This window comes from Gekko japonicus, unplaced genomic scaffold, assembly GCF_001447785.1.
Source record: "Gekko japonicus isolate JY-2015 unplaced genomic scaffold, Gekko_japonicus_V1.1 scaffold12, whole genome shotgun sequence".
Lineage (NCBI taxonomy): Eukaryota > Metazoa > Chordata > Lepidosauria > Squamata > Gekkonidae > Gekko > Gekko japonicus.
The window spans coordinates 1,786,882-1,808,236 of record NW_015161947.1 but is presented as its reverse complement, the minus strand read 5'-3'; positions in this window follow the sequence as shown (position 1 = coordinate 1,808,236).

Here is a 21,355-nt window from a genome sequence, read left to right as displayed (position 1 = left end):
CAGGGATTTTGGGGTTTAACAGTGCATTTCTGTGCAGGGTTTCTCCTGTCTAAACCACTGCACTGTAAATTAGCTGGTCTTGTTTCTGAAGTGAAACTGATACATTATGTCTTTTTTATTTACAAATTTTGCACGGGTTGCCACAGATTTCACCTCCTTCAATTTATCCACCCCCCCCCTTTCTTCTCCTTTAAAGATGTGCAGGTGGGCTTTGATAAAAACACTACAAAAAAAGAAAATTTTGACATGATCATACATTTGATGGCCTGGCATCAGCAACATGGGGCAGGGCATTAAGGGTACCAGAAGAAACAAAAGCCATGTCAAACTACACATGTTCTGTTTCCAAAAAGAATTCTCCTAATTAAATTGGAATAAAGGACAAATAAAACATAGCAGAGATTAAACTTCCAAAACAATAAAGGAACAATTCCAGGGTAGTTTGCCTACGATACTCCCAAGAACAAAAGTTTGTGAGGAAAATCACTGACTAGTATCACAGCAACTGGTTTGTTAGTGATATGCAACACTACACAGAGGCAGCAAAGGAATAATAATCAGGGGTCATTTCGTAGAAAAAGAGCTAGGGGGACTCATTAGCATAACTCATTAGCATATGCCACACCCCCTGACATCACCGGAAGTGTGTCCTCCCCACAGCTGGCGGCGACCTCCAGCGGGCACCAGCAGGGAGCTCCAGGCCCCGCCTCCCCGCACCTCACCCGGGTGGGATGGCGTCCCCCCGCATCCCCCCCAAATGACCCCTGATAATAATTAATCAGATCTGAACAAGTGAGATGTACATTAGTGAACTGAATGTTGATTCTCTCGTTATATTTGCCACAGAAGGAACAGATTATTCTTGGTCTGTGGATGTTTCTGACATATCCATGTCAGAGATGATTTGCTCAAACATGTCATGCATTTGAACTGCTTTCTGATGAACACATATCCTGCAAGCCACACTCTGCCACAACCAGTTTTGACAGCAATCGGGTTGGGCATATCTAATAAATATTTGGGAGTTTTAACTCACAAATGAATTGAATTTAGGCAAACCTTTTCTTCCTCTTTATAAATGACATTCACAAGTCCATTTCTCCAGAACTCTTTGGGCATCACTTGTTTCAGAAAGTCTTGCACATTTTAAAAACTGGGTCCCGTTATGCACGTAAGCCAGAGGCCTGGTCCTCCTCTGAGTAATATTTGTATCTCCTTATTTTCTGTCTATGAAATAAGCAGAGATGCTCAATCAAACTTAGGTTCTGCTCACAGGCACAGATATCCATAGAATAAGATGAATTGGGGTGACTGCTCTGGGTCAGGACTTCCATAACTTTGGGAGACCTTGCCCTTCCATGTTGCCACCGGGAGGAGACAGATCTGTCTGTAGGGGCTGGCTGAAACTGGTGTGAGCTAAGGTGGTTGCTGCTGACCCAAGTAGGGTTTCCAAGTACTTACCGTGATCCGGTGGGGGAAACATGCTCCCCGGCCGGACCATTCCTCCCTGTAACACACCATGCTGTTGCCAGGAAGTGATGCTGGGCGACGCTCTGGCAATGGGACTGAAAACTTGGTGGTGATTCAAGGTTTCTCTGTCGAATACGGGATTTGTGTTCAATAATACGAGTCCGTATGGCTCTAGTAGACATACCCACATACATTTTGGGAGTGGAACAACCACACAGGATCAGGTTTACAACCTTTTTGGTAGCAGAAGTTGTGAGTTGTTTCAGTGTAACAGTTAAATTAATAGAGGGAAAAGTCATTTTATCAGTTACAATTGAGACGCACAAACGGAGCATCTACCGGAGCGATGATGACCGGCATTAGCTGGCAGGCTTCTGTTAAAACCCAGCGCGTCTGTTCGAATTAAAGAATCCCTGATACTTTTCATTTTGCGAAAGCCTATATAAGGTTTTTGAGGAGCTGCGGTGGCTCAAGTGGTTAAGACGCTGAACTGCAGGCTGTGGAAGGTCAGTAGTTCAGCAGTTCGAGACCCAGATGCCGCAAGACGGAGTGAGCTCCCGTCTCTAGTTCCAGCTCCTGCCAACCTAGCAGTTCGAAAGCAAGACATTGCAAGTAGATAAATAGGTACCACTTCGGTGGGAAGGAAACAGCGTTCCGTGCGCCTTGGTGTTTAGTCATGCTGGCCACATGACCACGGAAATGTCTTCGGACAGCGCTGGCTCTTCAGCTTGGAAACGGAGATGAGCACCGCAACCCTAGAGTCGGATTCGACTGGCTTTCGAGCAAGGGAACCTTTACCTTTTTTTACATAAGGTTTATCCCTACACCCCGGGATATCACTTATTACATGCTCACTGGAGGGACTATTTTGAATGCCATGTGAAAAGACCCATCCTCCCTCCAGCTCCCATCCCATTAACTGATCGTCCTTAAACTCATGGGTCATTCAAAACATTGAAGTGTTCGTGGTGCTGGATTGGGGTTCCACAGCCTCATTTTAAAATGCGTTTAAGCACATATTGAGTAGTGATTTTTAAAAAAATCACGCCTGCTTGGGATGGTCTGACGGGAGGATTGCACGCTGGTGGAACTTTTAAGTACGGCTCCGAAGTGCGGCAAAATGGGATGCCCACGGAACAGGGACATTTCCCAGATGTTTGTGTCTGGACATTACCTTTAAATCCGCCAGACACGAGTGCCTGGCGCGGATCTAAAGGGCCATCTGAACGGACCCATAGACTGTTAAAGGAGGCCCATAGAAGTTGATTTGTCCTGGGCCCTCTTTGGATTAGCTGTGCTCATAGGTACCAATCATCAGAACCAACCGTTCTGCTTTAGAAAAAGGACACCTATGCACGCACAATCACATACTGCTTTGCTGCAGCTGTACCTCCCCTCCTCTGCCATTGCTGCTTCCAATTCATGAAAAGTATATTGTCAAAAGCAAAATATAAACATCATTACTGCACCACTGGCTTTTTTGCCTATACTGTTCTGCATTGAAAACTAGAAATGCAGCCCAACTATCCCAACTATGGGCAAATTCACAACTGTGCAATTTTTGGAATTCCTTGTGGGAACTGTAGTTTTCCTTCCACATCAGTGGAGCCACAACCAGTGTTCCATCTAAACTGAGTTAGTGTGAGCTAGCTCACAGTTTTTTAACCTCCGGCTCACACATTTTTGCCTTAGCTCAGGAAGGATGGCCCAAGAGCAAACTAATTTATGCAGTAGCCAAATCGCTCGCTCACAACTTTAATGCCAGTGGCTCACAAAGTAGAATTTCTGCTCACAAGACTCCACAGCTTAGAGGCAACATTGGCCATGACCCTGTAACTCTGTAGTGCAAGCAGTGATTGTGTAGGCACAGAGATCCTTGGTATGGTGTTCCCAACAATATCAAGGACATCTGGTGGGGGAGCTCAACTTGCATGTAAACAAAGGGTTTGATCAATAGCAACCACATTTGTATTGAACTTCTTGGCATCCTTAGAAGTAAGAATAACATAAAGAAACACCATGTTAGAACAAAACACTCTACTAATATGCACTTGTTTCTTCATATATTGATTTAAATACAATAGAGACCCTAGTGTATCTTATACAGATTCATTATAATAAAAAAACCTAAAGAACATTATATATCTACTAACAGAAAAGGCCACAGCTACAGAGACCTATTCAAATGCTGTAGACTATCTTGCTCCTGATAAGAGACTGATGAAGGTTGCAACAGTCGTAAATGATGAGAGATGCAGCAGGCTGTTACGTTCTCCACAAAAAGCGATTCAGCAAACATCAAAGCAAGCATGAGAGATGCAGCAGGCTGTTATGTTTTCCACAAAAATGATTCAGCAAGCATCAAAGCAAGCAACACGCCTCCCAGGCAAAAAATGTGTGTTTTGAGAGATTCTTCTCCAGGCAGACATATTTTCCCTGGAACTGAATTACAAATACAATATAACACAATATACTTTACATAGTAACCAGGGGGGGAAAAGAAAGAGCTAGCTTGTTGTACTCACCCAAAGCTCACAATGCTACAGTGCACAAGTCAACAATTCTATAGAAGGCTTCTCCGGTTCTAGTCCTTAGAAGTAAGACAGAAGTTGTTCACCATATTGCCACTGTGGCAACAGGGTGGGACCAGGGGTCATTTGGGGGGGGACGCGGGGGGACGCCATCCCCCTTGGTGAGGTGCGGGAGGGCGGGGCCTGGAGCTCCCTGCTGGTGCCCGCTGGAGGTCGCCGCCGGCTGTGGGGAGGACACACTTCCGGTGATGTCAGGGGGTGTGGCATATGCTAATGAGTTATGCTAATGAGTCCCCCTAGCTCTTTTTCTATGAAATGACCCCTGGGTGGGACCATGCAAAGCTTCCTAATTCCCAATCTTGAATGCTGGGGTTGGGGGGGAGGACATGCCAATTAATAAAACATCTATTAATAAGAAAGCATTGCTACAGTCATAGGACTTGTAACATCAAAGGAGCATGCCATGTAGTCTTGTAACGTTTCTTTATCTTTTTAAACGATTGCATGATGTACTGGTCACGCATATAACCTTTCCTGTGCTTTAAAGAAAAATTAAGAAAATCTGCTTAGGATTTTGGGGGGGACTTATACAATAGGCACTTGCAAATGTCAGCCACATTTGTCTTATGCAACTCCATGCCATTTGCAGGTCAGCACAAACATACTAATTGTTTGCAAGAGTGATCTAAAAATGTAATGCTTACCAGCCTTTAGGAATGGTGTTGGATAGAAGTCAAACACCCAAATAATTATTTATAGCAAGGGACACAGATGTGTCTCTGTGTTTGTACATATGCGCAGGTATGCATGTATGCTTATTCTAAGGTGAGTATTCAGTCTGACTCAATAAAATTACACTAGCGGTTCTTTACTGCTCTTTCAGAAATGCTGGTGATCCTCATTTGAATTACGACACATGGCCTTGAGCTGCAGTGATTTTGATCATGAACTTCTATGGCCCTCACTGGTCTTTTTCCAGGTCATAATTCCAAAACCGTTGCACAATTTTCTCTTATCTCTCACCTGTCCTCACATCTTTTATGCAAACAGAAAGCAAGAGCACATTCTTCAGAATGATTGCCGCACTGGGATTGCATGGATAGCTGTTAGACCCCATAGAACCGTATTAGTACCTTAAGTTGTTGTTAGCGTAAACAGCCGGCACACATTATTAACGCGGGCTGTTCCCGGCTTTTAGCGGTTAGCGTTCACACTTCCGGGAAGCAGGATAAACGGTTTCTCCAGGGTTTGCTACCACTTTCACCAGGTATCTTTTAAACCCGGGAGGCAAGCGCTACAAGACGGGTTGAGTACTGGTGGGGAACGCTGGACAGATGTGTCTGTATGAACAGCCCCTTTAATCCGCTTGTGAAACGTTCCTCACACGCGCCTACATTGGGGCAAACTGCCAGTCTGAACTCGGCCTAGAAGCACACACTGTGTAAAAATGGGTTTTAAAAATAAGTACATATTCTTAAAATGGTAGAACCTGGATGTGTAGCAATGCACAAGCTTACACTATTTCTTTCTTTTCTTTTTAGAGGGCTGCATAATGTACAATCGACTTCCTTTACTGTTTTTTTTTTTAAATTAACAACTTTAATTCAAGCATGAGAAGCTATCCAATAGATTAGTTCCAGGTGGTCATCTGTGTTGGTCTGAAGCAGTAGAACAAATTTAAAGTCCAGTGGCACCTTTAAGAGCAACCAAGGTTTATTCAAGGTGTGAGCTTTCATGTGCAAGGCACACTTCTTCAGATACATTGGAATGGAATACCTCCCATTCCATTATATCTGAAGAAGTGTGCCTTGCACATGAAAGCTCACACCTTGAATAAACCTTGGTTGCTCTTAAAGGTGCCACTGGACTCTAAATGTATCCAATAGCTTATTAGCAACCACTATGCAGACTTGTACCACTTGCCGTGTTCCTGGGTGCTAGGCAGGGCTATTTTGGGGCAGGAACGCACAGGAACGGAGTTCCGGCTGGCTCCCGAGCTGGCCACGCCCAGCAGGAACTCATTAGTATAATAGGCCACACCCAACAGCAGAAACTCATTAGGATTGGCTACATTAGGGGTGTGTGGCCTAACATGCAAAGGAGTTCCCTCTACAAAAAAAGCCCTGGGTTTTGACAACAAACAAGGAAAACAGAATAAGAAGCAAAAGTTGGGTGTGGCTGGATAACCACACTTCTGGTAACATGGGGGTGCGGCCTAATGTGCCAATGAGCTGTGCTGTCAGGGTTGTGGCCTAATATGCTAATGGGTTTCTGCTGTTGGGTGTGGCCTGTTATGCTAATGAGTTCCTGCTGGGTTTTTCTACAAAAAGAGGCCTGCTCGGTCTTGCTTTTCTAAGACATTGCTTGTATTAGTGAGAGTAACTCCCAGACTTGTTTCTCCAAATATCAGAGCAAGACAGATAAAATGACTGTGCATAGAATGGACAACGATAACTCTATGATACTTCAAATCTCTGAAAAGTTGTTTGTTCAGCCTGGGCCTGGCCTCCAATTTGCGACACGTGCATTGAAACAAAACATTAATGACCAGAAAGGTTTTATCCCCCCCCCCAACCAGTATGAGAACATTTAATTTTTTTTCACTCTATTGTGTCAGCAACACTAGCCGCTTTGGATGGTGGTAGTAAAAATCTCAAGTCCCCAAGGGTGGTGGAAGTCGCCTACTTATTGCTTTATAATTATCTGTAAATTTTGGATGCAGTTTTTTTTTTTGGAGCTGACTGTCCACATTTTGTCCTGGCTGACAAATCTGGCAGAGGGTTTTGTACCAGGAACAGAGAACTAGGAAATGACTTGGAGGCAGGCAAACGCTGGAAAACGAGCCCTCAAAACCACAGAGGAACCTCTGATTAACTGGAGGCAGCCTCTTGCCACTCCTGGGCTGTGTGAGCAATTCAGGTTTGAAGGAAACGAAACAAAAAGGCATTTCTTTTCGGAACATCTTGAGCCAAACTGAACTGACATGAGAGGATTGTTCCTGTTCTTAGTGGCGCCTAGGCAAAGCAGGTTTTCCAAAGACAAAAGAGAAAAGACAAGCTAAATATACTTTTAAAGAAGGTTTACAAAACTGTGGGAAAGAGAGAAATCCATTTCTCTCCAGCTCTCTGGTGGATCGGCTTTTCCAACTCTTCCATATTGGGGCCTAGACATCAATAATCTAGGCCCATTATTGTCTTTGCAAATAATCCCCTTGCTCAGATTAATGCCTTGGTGATTTGTAGCCTGTCTTTCTGTTTGTCCTCACATCTTTTTGTCATGCTGAAGTAATATTTTGGGCTGAACCTTTTTGTCCAGGTTAAAAGGCAAGGGTTTCTGGAGATCTGAAAGTGGCTCCAATATCCTTCTTGATAGATCATGTAAAATTACTCCGCTGTTTTTCATCATTTGTACATATTTTAAAAACTTGCATTTTGAAACAACGGGAAAGGACTCAAGTTGAAAACGATATTTCATTTTAAAATGTTTCTCAGTGCGTTACACCCACTGTTATGGAATGTGGCTCAAAATGGGGGTCTTTTGCATTGTTTGCTGGACTTTGTCATTTTGACAGCCAGTGTGGTGTAGTAGTTAGACAAGGAGTCCTGGTTATGGTCTGCTCCAATTCCTTGTTACCATCTGTTGCACAGGCAACATCACTCACTCACTGGATTAGGAGAATAAGCCACATTTGAAAAAAAAACCCCAAGTTCTTCCCCTTTTGGGGCTTCCCAGTGCTACCCATGTTCTTTTTTTCCTTCTGATAGTTACTTGTGGGGGGAAGGGGTCCAGGGAACATCTCTGTCAGCTAAGTGAGTCTGGACTGAAACCCTCCTCTGTTTCAAGCATTGAAGTATGTTCATGGCCAGAAGTGTGGGTCTTTTGCCATGAGTCAAACAGTAATAGCCAAAGGATCTCGGCTCTTGGCTCACAACTTATGGCCCTGAATGAGGTAGGCCAGTGGATTCAGGATCAGCTCAGACAGGGCTGGCCCGAGGGGTTTGTGCATCCTAGGCGAGGCTGCCTCGTGGCGCCCCCCTCAGATGCCAACCTCCCGGTGGGGCCTAGAGACCTCCCAGCTGGCTGCCTGGGGGGGGGGAGACAAAGTGACGCCACATGCTGGGGCCCGGAGAGAGCGCCTGCTGTCCTGTGCCTGGCCCGCAGAAGGAGGAGGGAGGAGGGGCCGGCAGGCAGGCAGTAGCACACGCCGCCCCCCCCAGCACGGCAGGTCACCTTCGTGCGTGCTTCCTACTCCCCCCCTGCAGCAGCCTGGAGAAGCGGAGAAGTGCCCGGCCGTGCCCCCCCATCCCCGGCTGCAGGCTTCCTTCGTGGGCACCTTCCCCGGCTCGGCGGGGTGTGAGGCGAGCTTCGCGCCGGGCCTCCCCCTGGGAAGCCGAGCCGGTTCTCTTTGCGCCGGCTGATGGAGAGGAGGAAGCATGGGGAGCCCCGCCACCGGGGCCCGGAGAGAGCACCTGCTGCCCTGGCCCTGGCCCGCAGGAGTAGGAGGAGGGGCAGGCAGGCAGGAGCGCATGCTGCCCCCCCACTCCCTCTCCTGCTGGGTTAAGAAAGCGTGAAGTTGCTGCCTTGGACTCTTTTACTCACCTTAGACAATTTTAAGATTAGAAGAGCCCTGCTGGATCAGACCAGCGAACAGCAGCGCAGACACCCACCCCCCGCACAGACCCTCGCTCCTTTAATGCCAGCAGCTCACAAAGTAGGATTTTTGCTCACCAGACGCCACAGCGGGCTGGGCTGGCTAGTGGCTGGCTGGGGCTGCTGCCGGTTTTGGCGAGTGCGGTGGAAATCACGCTGGCTGGCTCAGAGGGCGGCAGGGGCAAATAGGTGACGGGCGCAGGCGCAGCAGCCAGCGGACCAATGGGTGCGCTGTGCGTGAGTAACGTGGGGCGGGCAGGACGAGTGCACCATCGAGCAGCATGCGCGCTGCCAGCGACCTCAGCTAGACTAGCAGGCAGGCAGCAGTGGCTTTGGGCAGGATGGTGGGGGCTTTTGGGGGGCGGGTGGTGGCAGGGCAGTTGGCGCCCTGGACGGGCTTGTGCCCTAGGCCAGACACTAGCTGGCCTAGTGCTAGAGCCGGCCCTGAGCTCAGATAGCAGGAGTATTATATAGTTTGTTTTGCCTGTCTGTTTGTTTAAATTTCATTTTTGTGTTTATTTTGCAAGCCACTATGAGTTCCCACTGAGGAGAAAAGGGGGTTAGAAATATTTAAAACCAATCAATGCAAAGAATATCTCATTCTTTAAACTGGAGTTCCACTGAAATATATTCTTCAGTGTGATGAATCCATGCATGCACTGGCTCCACCCTAGATACTGCCTTGATTGGGTGAATGCTTAAGACAGGACCTTTTTAACAATGGCACACAAAGAATGGACCTCCCTCCCTCGGGGTATCTGTCTGACCTGATTGGTGGTGGCCATGAGCTGACAACTGAAGAGCACTGCTATTCCAGAAAACTTCTGGTCTGTGAACTTTAGCTTATGCTTCGATTTTACTATTCTTGTTCAGCTTTTTTTTTTTTTTTGCTATTAAAGGCTTGGTTTTTAACGGCTCTTGGCTTGTTCACATTTATTTTTCTATGTGTATTTGTTGTGAATCCATTGTATGCCACTGTTGTGATCTTTAAATATACTGTGAGATAACTTTGGGCTTCATTCAAAAGCAAGGCATAATATATCTTAAGGGATAAAGGAGACAAAATAATGCACCAGCCGCAAATAAACAGCAAAATCCTTCAATCATCCTGAACCTCCGTTCTGTTCCGAGGGACCTTGCTGGATTGTGCAAATTGTAGAGAGCGTTTTCTGTAATCCTAGGCAGTTAGAAGTGCCCGCACACAGAGAAATATTTACATGTCTTCTCTGGGTTGTTCATCATGGACTTGATTTTCAAAACCCTAATTTAGAAAATTTAAATGCCCTTTATATGGAAATCTAAAAGAAAGTTGGACTCAAGCTCTCCCTAACTGGCAAAAATATCTGAGTTCTGTATTCTCCTAAATGAACTTGCAATGGCAATAACAATCAAAAGACGGCTGTTCCTTTTAGTGTTACCAGAATACCCCCCACAGGATGTTTTAACATCTAACTGGCTAGTTTTCATTCCTCCATGTTCTAAAGTGAAAACATACTTCCCATGTGATATTAATTTATCTCCAAATTGAACACTTAGCATTGCTGCTATGGAATATGGCTCCCACTGGATTCTTGATGGAAAAGAACACAATACTTTATTAGAAGGATCCATTGTATTACAGCTAAAGACTCACAGAATGTTATGAAATTTGATGATCTCTAAACAGAAGGTCTGGGAAGCATTTTCCCAAAGGGGAAATGGGTTTTTCATCAGTTTTGCAAGGGAATAATTGCACACTTTGTCCATTGACTTTTCCCCCCTTTTAGCAGAGTGTCTTTTGAAATAATTCTATTGGTTTTAGGAAAAGGCATATAACATTCTGTTGATGAGAACGAGGATGCCCAAAATTCATGTGAAGGGGACACTGTGTGAGGAACTGGAAAAGCCTAGCAGTGTCATAAATACCAGAAAAGAATCAAATCCCTGGTTGTCCAGAAATTCATTCTTCTCCAGCTTTTCCACTGAGCGGGACCAGAGAATTGTGGAACAGCTGTGATCAACTTCCCTCATGTTCTCCATTAGAAGGAGGTCTCTTTCCTGATCGCCAGTTAACTGTGTCCACTGACTCATTCCCAGCTTCTCTTTCTCTCTCCAGCTAAGTGCATGAGGTTGGGCAAATGTCTCAGATCTGCGCTTCCAGGCCACGTTTTGCCTTTGACACAATTTTCTTCATTAGAGCACACAATGGACCCTCTGTGTAGCCAGAAGTTCTGTTTCTCTGGAGATAGCTGTGCCTTCAACAACAAAGGGAGGGGGGATGACAGCCAATGTCCAGATGACTCTGTTAAGATGTAGCTAACAAAAAGAAATTGTTCGTTGCTCAGCAAGACTGAGCCTTCCTAGAAAGAAGCAATGAGGGGGAAAGTATGTACTATGTCCACGGTTAGCCAAATAGAATCTGGCTGCCTCTTGCTGCCTAGGTTGAAAACCAAGTGTTAGAATGAGCAGCTGAGTACCTACCTCATGCCACTAGACAGACTTGCATACATTTAATGGACAAGCTAGGTCTTATTGAGGAAACGCTCTAACTACAACACAGCACATGTACTGCCTTCTGCTCAGGACTGGTCTCAGGAGCAAGCTTTTTGCACTCCCTTTCTTTGCTGCGGGTGGCTGCTTACGTTGCTCTGCCAGATGCCAGGCTTGCAAAGGCGTCGGTGGTGGCCAGCTATCAGGCAGCTAACCAGATGATAAGCAAGTGGGGAAAGAAATATTTTTGCCCCCATCTGTCTCCCATAGCATCTTGGTGCATCCTAGGATATGTAGTCCTTATGATGGATGGAGCTAGATGGAGCGTGCATATTACTCCCATCCTGTAGGAACTTCACTGGCTGCCCATCAGTTACCAGCCTAAATTTAAGGTATTCGTTATCACATCCAAAGGCCTTCATGGCTTTGGATCCTCATATCTGTGAGACCGCTGCTCTGCTATGACAGCTTTGTTCATAGGAGCAGGGTGCCAATCTGCAAATGGGCAAAATCAACAATTTGCCTGTGCTCGTGCCTTCTCTGTTTTGGCCCCCTCCTTGTGGAATGGCCTGCCTGTGGAGGTCAGGAAGAGTCCCGCTGTCCTGGCTTTCTACAAACTATGCAAAGCTGAACTATTCAAGAAGGCTTTTGTATGCAGACAATACAGTTGTACTGTACATGATTCACAAAGTTACTTGGAAAAAATTTAAAGACTGTGGTCTATACTACTGTGTATATCTTGCTGAAAGACAATGGAATTTTGCATCTTTTAATGTGTCGTGTTAATACTTATGCTTTGCTTCAGTTCTGTTTTTAGACTTCTGGTTGGTTCTACAACTCTAATCTTACTACAGTATTTATTGAATGTCCAATCTGTCGGTTGTTTTTACTCATTCTGTGTAATCCACCTTGAGTCCATTGGAGAAGGGTGGATTATATAATGTATTTAAGTATAAATAATGTAAATAAATTGTGCCTGAGACAGCATCATTTATTTACATTATTATCTGAAAAACCATCTGTAGCTGCCACCTTCTGTCTGCCCCTCCCTTCAGGTTGCCTGCCTAACATCCACCAGAGCCCCTTCCTTTTCAGTAGTTGCTTCAATTTTGAGAGAAAAATCCTATAAAAGTAAAACTTTTTTTTTAAAGAAAAAAAGCCCAGGATTATTTTTTTTCATTATTTCCCTCTGGGTTTTCTAAGGGATGCACAAGCTATCAAGCTACCAGTACCTCATGATCTACCTGTTGGAAACCCCTGGTCTAGGAGGTACTGTAGGTTTGCTTTATTTGCCAGGGCCTTTAATGAGGTCTGAGCTACAGGCATTTTCTTGGGGGCTGGAAAATTGGTCCTTATTTTATTAGGGATGGTTTTGAACTAGAATTGTAAGCTACCTTGAACCGCAAGGGAAAGGAAGGGCATGAATATTTTACTGAATAAATGACAATCCATATTTGGCCTCTTTTCCTTTATGATGACAACAATAGGCATGGGAGTGGAAAGATGCTGTTGAAATTAAGGCCATGACCTTTCTATTTAATATTATGCTTTTCAAGCTTCTCTAGAAGAAACTGTCTTTCAGAAAGAGATTGCTAAATTCTGAGGTGAGCAATGGGAAGCTGATTAATGAACCCTCTACCAAGATTCCAGTTTAATGATCTGATGACAGAGTCTTACTATTTATAGGCCTATCGCTGGTCACAGTGAGGGCCTTCGTGCTCCTATCACTTACTGGTTTTTTTACAGCAGGGTAACTTTATTAGAATTCAATGGATTCCTGGGGGTTTGAGGGGAAAGTAACTCCACGCACTCATTGGGATTTGTACCCAGATGACACAAGTCACAACATGACACCAACATTAACTAAAATGCCCTTTTCATGTTGGTGAGTTTTTCAGGAGAGCTTACATCATTCACAATTTCACAGGCTATATGAATGATGAACGGCTGTGCCATTACATTCTCCTTTCGGCATTGATTCCTTTGTAGTTTTCTCCACAGAAACGGAAGTGAAACAGTGCTACCTGCTGATGAAGAGTAAGCTACCCTAAACTTATCTTTTCTCATTGGCCCCTTCTGCACCCGTATTTTGCCTCGGTCTCTGAGCTCATTCTATTCTTCTGTTCTGCATTCCTTCCTGCTGTCACTTTCACTTTGTTTTGGGGCTTTCTCTTGTTTCTGCATTTGTTTTATAGGAATCTGCACTTCCAGCACACTGTTGCCCTGCAGCTACCAAAACTCCTTTCGCAGTGATTCTTTGTTCTCATCCACTTTCAAATTGCTAATCCTTTCTAAAGTAGAATTGTTTCTGCAGGTATTTAAGTACTGCCCACTGCCCCTCCCCTGTTTCCACCTCTCTCTTTTTAGGTTGATGCTCCCTCCCCATTCCGTTTTCTTTCCCTCCTTCTCCAAGGACAAAAGAGGACGTGTCCTCCCACTCAGGCAAACTTTAAAAAAGCCAGAGAGAGAACATAACAAGGAATCAGTAGGGGATTCCCTGTTCCCAAATGTGTCAGTCTTGCATATGTAGGTCTGGATTTTCCCCTTCCTTCCCTTTCTTTTAGCAAAATCAGGGAGGGAGGGGTTGGCAGCCAGTTAGCTCAAAAAAATGCGGGTTTTGCTTGTAGATGCAGAATGCACACAGAATACACCAGGGGTCGTTTCGTAGAAAAAGAGCTAGGGAAACTCATTAGCATAACTCATTAGCATATGCCACACACCCTGACATCACCGGAAGTGTGTCATAAGGCCACATCCCCTGACATCACCGGAAGTGTGTCATAAGGCCACACACCTCGTCCCCAACGGTCCTGGATGCCGACGCCGCCCTTGCAGCTCCACTGCCGAGCCCCATGAGGGGCCCGGCGGTGGACCTGCAAGGCCGGTGGGAGTGCAAGGAAGCCTCATGAAGGCCCTCCCTGGCCTCAGGCAGGCAGGGGTGGGGAGAGGCGGGGGGGGAGCCACGAGGAAGCAACTTACCCTCCCTCTTCTCCTGCCTCCTCCTGGCTGAATGAGGGCCGGAAGTGGGGTGGCCGGAAGCAGGGGGCGAGGCTTCGTCATGGGCCCCGCCCCCGTACCTCACCCGCGGGAACTGCGATCCCCCGCGATCCCCCCGAAATGACCTCTGGAATACACAAATAAATAAACCGGGGGGGGGGGAAACCAGTGCAGAGGGAATGCATGTGACTGCAGACTCAGCCCTTAAAGCGTGACTCCTCAGATTCTTTGGAGCAAGCTGTCAGTGCATAAAGGGCCATTGTTCCAAAAGAGGCCTTTTCCCTCTGTCTTTTCTCTGATGCTGACGTGGCTCCAGAAGTTTAGTTAGGAAGATCCTTGTTTGTTCTTCATAGATGGCAAAGCCTGTGTAGGCGATCAAAGGGCTCCAAAGATTACATGTATTATGAAACTGGATGTGCTAATATAGCATATCTCATTTGTGTTATTTCAAAAGGATTTTTGTTTGTCTCATTAATTTAGGGAATGTGACTTTGTTTGCATAACTCAGATTTCTAACATAATAATCCAAATAGAAATAGTTCGCTCTATGAAATTCCTGAATCCCTAAATGCAGATAGAAGGGAATGAGGATTAGATTTATTATGCTTTCAGAGCAGCCGAACAGCCTGAGATGCTTCCCCAGGGCAAAAAACGTATACTGTTAAACAACAATCGTATCTATGTTTATCTTTGGCTGCATCCACACTTGGATAGAACTTGCACTATCATTGAGCAATACCAACTATGTACAACTGGATTTTCCTGTGTGGACAAAACACTCCAGAATGTGAATGACTGTTACAGTGCAACTATGCTGTAATATCCAACCATCTGTGCTTGAAGCCACTCCGTCTGCCTGTCTCTCAGACAGATTCTAGAAGATCCATGAACTGCACTCTACTACATTTTTCCCTGTTGGTAAAATAGCAGCTACAGGAGGTTCTAGTTGAGATTGGAACCCTCTATCCTCTAGTACTGCTTTTACATCTTCAGATGCCACTCTCTATTCCTAGTTTCCCTGCTAGAGGAAACATAATTTTGCCCAATGGGGCAATTACAAGTTCTAAGGAGCAATTTAAGATCAGGAAAATGGGGCCTCAAGAAAACGTGTACCATGAATCTATCTATCCATGGGGCTTGTTGTTAGGCAGATTAAGTGGATTTATGTATATATTTGCTCCTTGTAATTTTATTCTGTTTCTGCTATGACTGCTTCCACATTGTGAGGATTTTCTACATTGCTTTCATTGCCACTGTGAATGCAGATATATGTGTATTGTCAACTCCGTTCCTGTGCGTTCCTGCCCAAAAATAGCCCTGGATGTGCCTATGTCACTTCCAGGTGATGTAGGCACATTAAGTTTATTTTTGGTTTCTTGCCTTTCGAGGGGGGGGGTAATTTCCCCCGGTTACTGATAGCCCTGAAGCAGGGGAGGGGCTCCAAACCAGGGGATCCCCCACCCCCAATTGGGAACTGGCAACCCTGCCAGCTGATCAGCAGCAGGGAGCAGGGCTGGCAACCCTATATGCTTTGGCCCTGCCCTACTCCTCCTAGTCTGGTTAATGCTACATTCTTTACCCAAAAAGACCATTTGTTTCAGTTTTCAACATTGACTTGTCATTGTATTGTAGAAGATTCCACAACATATTCTTGGGTGCACACGAGAGCACTGTCTAGGCCTTTGGGATGTTGTCCCTCTGTGAACTGTCCCAGGACAAATCTAACACTGACCTGCATTTGCACACTAGCTCTGTGTTTCAGGGTAGATTGCTTACAAGCACTGATCTTCTCACTGACGGCCCCTGGTAACTTTCCATGGAACAAAAGATCTTTGAAAAGCACTGGTTGTAAAAAAAATACTGAACATTTCATGTCAGTCCCACATTGCTCCTATTAGTCTCTAAATATCAGCTCGGATAAAATTAATACATAGCTGGTGACAACAAGTACCAATTTATGATGAAAATGGCAGCATCAAGCTCGTGTATGTAGCTTAGTTATGGAGGGTAAAATGTGTGCTTCATTCAGATAATTTCAGCTTTTTTTTACTGAAAAAAATCCCAAGATTCTATCCCTTAAGACTACAAAGATATTATTGAAGGAAAACTGAGAAAATGTGCTCCGTTATGCTTTTGTTATTTATTTACCTTCGTTAACAGAAGAAGGATATTCATAAATCTGATGTTCATGTATTACAATGTGTGATTCTTTGTGGGATATACCATTAATCTTTTGCTCACATTCCGAGCTGCCATATCCAATATAGTGGATACTAGTGGGCAGTTAAACAGAAGGAAACATAGTCCAGCAGCAGAGAAAATGGACCTGAAAGATTTGCTGTTTAATAAGAGGATGGGGAATGTTATGGAACATGGCATGGGGTGTCAAGCTTCTTCCATTGGCCTTCAGCAAAGGTACACTAAAAGATGTTAGCAACAAAAAAAAGTCTTTTTTGGTCCACTGAGCACTACAGTTTGCATTAGAAACCGTCAGGGTTTGGAAATGCTCCATGCCGCTTTGTAATGTTCCAAAGACCAGAATACTCTCTTACAATGTAATTTCCAGCTGAGCCATCCAGTGGCCAACTGGAAACAATAGGAACAGATTAATGATCTAAGTCTGTTTCAAGGGGGCGGGGAAGGGCAACAAAGGAAATCCTTCCAAAAATGTACCAATTTAAACATCCAATGCTGTTTTTCTTGAGTCCAAGTTCTCAAGCCTTAAACTATTCCATAAATTGCTTGGTTAAAAAAAAATCTTGATAGATTAGAAATGGGGAAAACTGATTATTCTAAATCATATCAGTCTCAATAAACAACATTGGAATTATTGCTGCTGTAACTTAGCCAGGTTCGAATCCTTACTTACTTTCATATGCTGCAAGAATCAAATGTATATGAAGCTGCCTTATATGAAATTAGACCATCTAGCTTAGTACTTAATGGTAAGAGCTCTCCAGGGCCTAAGTCGAGGTATTTCATAATCTTGTTCTCCCAGATCGTTTAACTGGAGAGGTCAGGGATTAGCCTAGGAGGTTTTGCTTGCAACAAATATGTGCTACCACTGAGTTATGGGCTATCCTGTACATAACTCAACAACAACCAAGAAGATCCTTTTTGATCTGCTCATAAGAAAGTGAATGTTCCGCTAAGAATGTTTCACATCGAATATAACCCTCTGTACAATTGCATTGGCTCGTCTGGGTTTGAGAAGAGCCAAAAAGATGAGCAGTAGGGGCCAAAGTTTTCCTTGCTGTTTCTGTGCTGCAGTTTTTAAAATATACAGCAGGGAAGCTTTAGGTCCCTAGTTTACACACACCTCCCACACCGCTTGGATAAATGTGTATGCATCATCATTTTATTATTATTATTTTTTTAGGACTTAGGAGTCTGGGTGTGCTCCTGGACTCCTCTCTAACGATGGAGGCCCAGGTGGCAGCCACCGCCGAATCGGCCTTTTACCATCTTTGGCTGGCACGGCAGTTGGTTCCCTTCCTTGACCACGATGACCTGGCCACAGTGATCCATGCGATGGTCACCTCGAGGCTAGACTACTGTAACACTCTCTACATGGGGCTGCCTCTGTCGCAAATCCGGAAGCTGCAGCTAGTGCAGAATGATGCGGCCAGGCTGTTGATGGGTCTCTCTAGGCGGGACCATATCAGGACTGTGCTGAAAGCGCTGCACTGGCTGCCAATAGTGTACCAGGTTCGCTTCAAAGTGCTGGTTCTTACCTTTAAAGCCCTATATGGCCAGAGTCCGGCCTACCTGAGGGACCGCCTTTCCCCATATGTTCCCCCAAGGGCACTACAGTCGGGGACTCAACATTTCCTGGTAACCCCAGGTCCCAAAGATACCAAACTTGCTGCAACCAGGGCAAGGGCCTTTTCGGTGGCGGCTCCTACCTGGTGGAATGAGCTCCCAGAGGAGATCCAGGCCCTGTGGGACCTTGTGCAGTTCTGCAGGGCCTGTAAGACGGAGCTCTTCCACCAGGCTTTTGAGTAGGAGCCGCCGCCACCACTGTACCATCACCGCACCCCCACCACTAATTGGAGTGGGTACCATCGGGGAGCGAGACGGCCCTGGGATGAAGAATAGATGGCAGTGCTGTCTGGAACGTACTTTGTTGTTCTGGGACCATCTTTACCAGAAACCCATCTTGTTATTAAGGACTTTTGTGACAACTAGAGCACCTGCATTTATTGTATAAATCATTGTTTTGTTCTGTTTTAGTTGTTTTAATCTTGGCATACGTGCCTCATTTGTCAGCCGCCCTGAGCCTGTTCTGGGGAGGGCGGGTTATAAATCCAATAATAAATAAATAAATAAATCATGACCAAAGAGAATCTGAGCACTATATCCTCACTATTAATTCATACAGCATATTTACTTGCACTCTGTCAGGATATTCTCCTTCAGGGTTTCCAGGCTTGTGCCTGGTGATCCTGGGAACTTTTGGGGGTGGGGCATGGGGATAATGGAACTGAAGCTCAAATACTTTGGCCACCAAATGAGTAGGACGCACTCACTGGAGAAGACCCTGATGCTGGGAAAGACTGAAGGTCAAAGAAGACGGGGACGGCAAAGGATGAGATGGTTGGACAGTGTCATAGATGCAACGGACATGAAATTGAACCAACTTCAGAGGACAGCGGAAGACAGGAGGGCTTGGCGTGATCTGGTCCATGGGGTCGCGAAGAGTCAGACTCGACTGTGCGACTGAACAACAACAACATGGGGAGGGGGGTTGCATGTCTCTCTAGGAATTTCTCCAATTTTTATGGAAAAATCAGAGACTGGGGAATCCATGATGTCCTCTCCCACACACATTTTTGCTCACTGCAAGAGCAGGTGAGAGTGGGGGAAAGCTGCAGAAGGCCAGAGGTTGTCTGCCACAGTGGGCAGCCTGGTAAGACTATTTGCCACTATGAAGGAATAGACTGACAAACTGCATTCCTTTGGGTTCTCAGGGACTCAGAAAATCCCATGGCCATCCCAAGTTTCTACTTGACAAGACTTTGCCTTTCCCTTAATCTAGGGGAGGGGTCCATGAATAACCTGCATAGTAATTGACACCAACAGCAAACCAGAAAATATCACCCACTGGCAGGGGTCATTTTGTAGAAAAAGAGGTGCAAGAGCTCATTAGCATAACTCATTAGCATAACTTATTTGGAGAGCTTGTACCTAAATAAACCTTGGCCTTAAAGGTGCCACTGGACTGTTTTGGATTGCTAGCTGGGGGGGGGGGGGATGCACAGATCTGTGCAGACAGGCAGGCAGGAAGGAAGGATGGAGGAAAGGAAGGAAGGAGGGAAAGAAAGAGAAGGAAAGGAGGGAAAGAAAGAGAAGGAAAGGAGGGCAAGAGGGAAATAAAGAGAAGGGAAGAAGAAAGGAAAGAGGGAAATAAAGAGAAGGAAAGGAGGGAAAGAAAGAGAGAAGGAAAAAGGACAGAAAGAAAGGGAAAGAAAGAGAAGGAAAGAAGGAGGGAAATAAAGAAAGAGGGCAAACAGATGGGGAGGGAGGGAGGCTCTCCCACCCACCCGATCAAGCCCCTGTCACCCCCTGCAGCTCCCTCACCCCCCATCAAGGCCCCCCACCCCCATCAACACCCCCCAGGTGCCGGGAAAGGTGGGTGGTGGGGCTCCAGAGGCCTTCCCAGGGCTCTGCGCCTCAGCGTGGAGGGGGGCTCTGCAACTTACCTAGCTACTTCTTGTTCCTCGTGGCCCGGGGCTGCTGGGAGTAGGAGGTGGGGCTTGTTGCATGTGCTCGCCCCCTGGGCTCTTTACTGCCAGGGCTCCATGCCTGTGCGCTCCTGCAGGAAATGACCCCTGCCCACGGGATGGATTTGCACATCCAGTGCTCTATACCCATGTTGCTGTTTAGAGGTTCCATCTAGTTGCCATGTCTCTTGTTTGAGTCCTAAAAGCTAGAGCAGGGAGGATGAATCGCACTTTTGCACTTTTGAACTATTGTGTTCATGAGATGATGAGCTTACCCACTGCCCATCCCATTACCCCACTTTAGACAGAAAAAAACAAACAGATATGGTGTTACAAGCAAACATGGAAATACCAGACTACTGCTAGGAAAAAATCTATTTGAGAAATGATATATTGAGTAGGGATGAGTATGAACTGGCTGTTGAACCAAAGTTCATCATGAATTTTGGCCTCTTTGGGGTTCACAGTCTGTGAACTGAAGAACTGGGACAAACTACCATAAATTTTTGATGCAATTTGTGGTGGTTTGTGACAATTTGTGAAGAGCAGAAAGCTAGGGTTTACCCTTGTTTTCTGCTCTTCATGAGAAATAGCTGAGTGGTTGGGAGTTCTGCACCATGCGACTGTTTGGTTTAAATGGTTCAGAGCCATTTGAACCCTGCTTTCAGCTCCTCGCAACTTTTCATGGGAGCAGAAAACAAGGTTTAAATGGCTCTGAACCATTTAAACCACTGTTGCTTTCTGCTCCCTGCGGCTATCTGCTGAAGCGGAAAACAGGGGTTTAAATGGCCCTGCTTTCTGCTCCTTGGAAAAGCTGCAGAAAGTAGAAAGGGGGTTTAATTGGAAGGGGTGACATGCCTTCTCTAGAGCACTTCACCCCCACCTTTCTGCTGACTGCAGCTCACCATAGCCAGGAGAAAGGTGGAAGGGAAGTGCCTTCCCAGGGGATTCCCCTCCCCTTTCTGTTGGTCATGGCTCACCACAGCCAGGAGAAAGGGGGAGTGAAGTCCCTTCCCAGGGGATTTCCCCCCCCCTTTCTGCAGGCTGCTGTTTTGGGGCTGTCTTTTGCTGTCCTTTTTAAGTTTAAAGGGACTGCAGAAGACAGCACAAAACAGCTGAGTGGTGGGGAGCCAGCTGTTTCCCACCACTCAGTTGTTTTTTTTGGCTTTCTGCAAACCATGTTTAAAGGGACTGCGGTCCCTTTCAACAGGACTTGCATAGTCACGAACCACACAAACCAGTTCGGTTCAGAAACGAGCCTTCTGGTTTGGTTCAGGTTGGGGTTCAGTTTATGGTTCAGCCATGAACCGAACCACTTTTCCCGGTTCATGCCCATTCCTAATACTGAGGGAGACAATAAATGCTAAAGTTTATGGTACCATCATAAAGCATAGAATAAGTTTTAAAAATGTTTTTTTGTGTCAGCATACAGGTCTACACAGCCCCCCCCCCAAAAAAACAACAACAATAAATCACCGTGTAATCTACACAGCCCAAAGGCAGTATGTTTCCCTA